Source organism: Pteropus alecto, unplaced genomic scaffold (assembly GCF_000325575.1).
Source record: "Pteropus alecto unplaced genomic scaffold, ASM32557v1 scaffold778, whole genome shotgun sequence".
NCBI lineage: Eukaryota > Metazoa > Chordata > Mammalia > Chiroptera > Pteropodidae > Pteropus > Pteropus alecto.
In genome coordinates this window covers 1,484,897-1,489,416 of record NW_006441062.1, presented here as the reverse complement: position 1 = coordinate 1,489,416, position 4,520 = coordinate 1,484,897, and the positions used below count along the sequence as shown (strand labels likewise).

At 34.2% G+C, this 4,520-nt stretch overlaps 1 non-coding gene across 1 annotated transcript; it reads right to left on the bottom strand.

The window, feature by feature from the left end:
* Nucleotides 1-590: 590 nt before the first annotated feature.
* LOC112484898 lies at nt 591-698 on the bottom strand. The gene has a single exon (XR_003048274.1). It is a non-coding gene; the product is annotated as a U6 spliceosomal RNA (small nuclear RNA).
* Between the last annotated feature and the right edge of the window lie 3,822 nt (nt 699-4,520).

Sequence of the window (4,520 nt, the reverse complement as noted above, 5' to 3'; positions counted from 1 at the left end):
TAGAGACATTATTATCCAACTTTATATAGAGATGGTATTGGGAGTGCCAGATGGGTTCACATTCAGAAAAAAAAAAAGTTTTTGTGTGTGCATGAACTAAAATAGATACACATATAGGTTTGCTCAGATCAAAATTAATACAGGATGTTGAAGGATGTGTTTTTAGAATATGTCTAAAGGTTTTCGCAGTATAGAAACTTTTTCTGTATTTTCCTAAATTATTTATTGACCACATGCAATATTCTCTGAACTATGTTAAATACTGGCCTTAATCTCAGGAAGAGGGAAGAAACTTACATTCCATGAATTACAGTGAAGTAGTAATTATCATTCATTCATCCATTCATTCATTCAACACATTTACATTTCAGGGCAGGGTACGGAGCAGTGGACTAAGTAGACAAGATCCCTGTTTACGAGAAGGTTACATTCTAATAGAAGAGGCAGATCATGATCAAGGAAATAAAATAATTTCAAATAATAGTAAGTGCTATGAAGAAAAATTTTAAAAGGTGATGAGCTAGAGAGGGTTAAGGAAAGGGGACCTTTGAAATAGATAAAGGCATTTCTTTTTTTAAATTTTTTTTATTAAAGATATGGAATGCTTCACAAAGTTGCATGTCATCCTTTGTGCAGGGGCCATGCTAATCTTCTCTGTATCATTCCAACTTTAGTATATGTGCTGCCGAAGCGAGCAAAGATAAAGGCATTTCTGAAAAGGAACTATTTGTGTTGAATCTGAATATTAAGAAGGAAACAACTAAAGGAAGTATACGAAGAGTACTCTAATAAGAGAGAACAGCAAATGCAAAAGCTCTGAGTTCCATACACATACTATCGTCTTTAATCCTCACTCAGTTTTTGTTAGGCAAGTAGTATTAGCCCAATTTTGTAGACAGCAAAGAAGTACAGAAGTAACTTATGCAAGGTCACTCACTCCGCTGCTGAGTAGGGTGCTGTGACATAAGTTCAGGATTATCTTACTCTTTCTACTATCCATGTTGCTTCATTGCATCTAAAGCACAAACATGTGTAACAGCAAGAAACTCCAAAGAAAGAGAGGTTCCTGTTCTAAACACAGGAAAATATCCTAGATGGTCCTGAATTTTTTTTTTTTTTTTGATACATGGTGACATTGGTTAACAAAATCCAATAATTTTCAGGTGTACAATTTAGCAGTAAAGCGCATATACATGTTGCATTGTGTGTTCACCACCCATAGTTAGATTTGTTTCTGTCACCACATATTTGACTCCTTTTACCCCATCTACTACTCTCCATCTCCCAGCCTCCTACCCTCTGATAACCACTAGTCTTTTATCCATGTCCACGTCTCTGTTTGTTTGTCCTATTCGTCTGTTACTTTTAGGTTTATATTCCGCATGTAAGTGATATCGTGATTTTCAGCTTTTTTTGTCTGGCTTATTTCACTTAGCATGATTATCTCGAGGTCCATCCACGTTCTCACAAATGGCAGTATTTCATCTCTTCTTATGGCTGAGTGATAGTCCATTGTATATGTGTACCGAAGCTTCTTTATCCAATCATCTATCGTAGGACACTTTGGTTGCTTCCATGTCCTGGCTACTGTGAATAGTGCTGCTATGAACATTGGTGTGCAAATATCTTTTCAGATATGGGTTTTCAAGCCTTTAGGGTATATACCCAGTAGAGAGATTGCTGGGTCATATGGTAGATCAATTCTTAGTTTTTTGAGGGACCTCCAAACTGTTTTCCATAGTGGCTGTACCAATTTGCAATCCCACCAGCAATGTATGAGGGTTCTTTTTTTTCCTTATCCTCTCCAACATTTGTTATACTTGTCCTGTTGATAACAGCTATCTAACAGGTGTGAGATGGTATCTCATTGTGGTTGTGATTTGCATTTTTTTAATAGCTAGCGATGATGAGCATCTTTTCAAATATTTGTTGGTCATTTGTACGTCTGCTTGGGAAAAGTGTCTGTTTAGGTCTCCTGCCCATTTTTTGATTGTATTTTGTTGTTGTTGTTGTTGTTGTTGTTGTTTTTGAGTTGTATGAGTTCTTTGTATATTTTGGATATTAGGCCTTATTGGAGGCATTGCTTGCAAATATATTTTCCCATTTGGATAGTTGTCTCTTTACTTTGTTGATGGTTTCTTTTGCTGTGCAGAAGCCTTTAAGTTTGATGTAGTCCCATTCATTTATTTTTGCTTTTACTTTCCTTGCCTTTGAGGTCAAATTCATAAAATCCTCTTTAAGTCCAAGGTCCTTGAATTTAGTTCTTATGTTTTCTTGTATGCAATTTATTCTTTCAGATTTTATATTCAGGTTGGTAATCCATTTTGAGTTAATTTTGGTGTGCAGTGATAGACAATAGCATAGTTTCATTCTTTTGCAGGTGGCTTTCCAGTTTCCCCAGCACCGTTTATTGAAGAGGCTTTCCTTTCTCCACTGTATGTTTTTGGCTTTTTTGTCAAAAATTATTTGCCCAAATGTACATGGATATGGTCCTGAATTTGAATTTTTTTCTACTAAGAAATGTACAGCATAGACTTATACTTCTCATTTTATTGATTCATCCATTCATTCAATAGGTATTATTGAGTGTCCACAGTATAAGCACAGCATTTGTGTTAAGAGTTTGGTGAATGAACTACTTGCCTTCAGGGAGCTAAAAGTGTTTTTTTTCTTTTTCTTTTTTATTATATCATTTGGAAACTGTAGCAGTATAATCAAAAGTTACATAGAAAGATATAAATAATTAGAATCTCAAAGTCTTCTCTTCACTCGATTGGGAATTATCTATGGCATCTAGTATCTGACTCAATATTTGAAAATCAGTGAGGTCAAGCTTCTTTTTATTCTTCTTTTGGGTGTGATGAGAAAGGTATAGTTGAAACCTTTCATTGTTGTGTAGAACAAAACAGTATTTTATAAAGTTATAAATATTGAGACTGTCTCTGAACTCTGAGAAATTCCAAAGGAAAGATGAACATCTTCAATTCAGCCTTGTTTAGATCTACTATTTTAAATTACTATCTTTTTCTTCTGTGGTTTCTGGTTTATTCTCTTATGGGATTGTAGCTAGATAGGAGAATAATACCATAAAAATAATGAAAGTATGTATTTTCTACCTACTTCCCTTAAATATCTGAATGCCCTTGTGAAAGTAAATCTATAGTTATTTAAACCGATGCCTATATTTAGTGTTTAATCATAATGGTTGTCATATCTGGAGTCTAAAGAAATAGCAACAGTCATCTGTCTGTACATACTAAGTACTTTATATTTCTCAATGGAAAGATAAATGCTGCTATCTATTAATCTGTTTAATTTTAATTGTCTTTGCTAACATTACATTAAATTTTTATTTATTATTATGTGGTTTCACTAAGAAGTAAGGGAGCTAGATCACGTAAGCCTTTTGGTATTATAAGGACTTTGGCTTTTACTCAAAGAAGGTGAGAAACTATTAGAGAGTTTTTGAGCATGAGTTCCTGATCTGACCTATTAGTTTGATAGAACAAGTCTGGCTGCTATTTTGAGTATAGGCTAAAGGGTGGATAAGTAGAAGCAAGGAGATGAGATAGCAGGCGTAGCAATAAATCTGAATGAGCAATTATTGTGCCTATGTTTGGGATGATAGAATGTGCCAAGAACTAGAATATAGGCATCAAGCTGTTGTAAACCTGGTTTTCCATATCCCCAGTGCCTGGAATCATTTTTCTAGTATAGCAGGAACTCAATAATTCTTGTTGAATGAATGGATGGATTAATAGACGAGAAAACAGACATTCATTTTTATGGCTTCCGTCTTCTCCTCAACTGTTTATTATTTAGTTTTAAGATATAAACTACTTTCCTTATCCTTTCATTTAAAACATTAAAGTAAAAGAGAAACAAAAACAAAGTAGCCAAGTTTCTTCTTAAATTTATTGAATTTGACAAGTTTTTCTTTTTAAGTAGTTTTGTGTGATGACTTCTTTGGGGTATTAAGGACATCAAATGCCAACAGAATGTTCCAAGATAGTGAGATGAGATTATTACTTAGAGTCAGTCAGGGCTATGCCACAGCACCAGAATTACTTTAAAATTAAAATTGTGACATAGGATTTAATTTCCTCCTCAGAAGGGCAATAACCTTTCAGTGAATCAGGCTTGGCTTTTCTGCTTTCCTATAAATGGGATCATGCGACCATAACATTACAAAGTGCCTAAATGGCAGACTATATTAGAAAAGTTTGGGGATAAGAGGCACAAGAGTATATTTAGTGTGCAACTTTTTGTGTAAAGAAGCAGAGAAATAATAAGACGCATGCACTCACAGAGAATTGTTTGGATATACACAAAGAAACTCTCAATAGATACAGAAAAAACTAATGCCTGGTTGCCTGTTAGATGACAGAGGATAAATTAGATAGATAGAAGCAAGCTTTTTAATACATAGCTTTTTTATCATTTTGGTAATCGATCATGTGAATTATTACCTATTCAACGCATAAATAAGTAAACAAAAATCATCTTTTAAAACCTTCAGG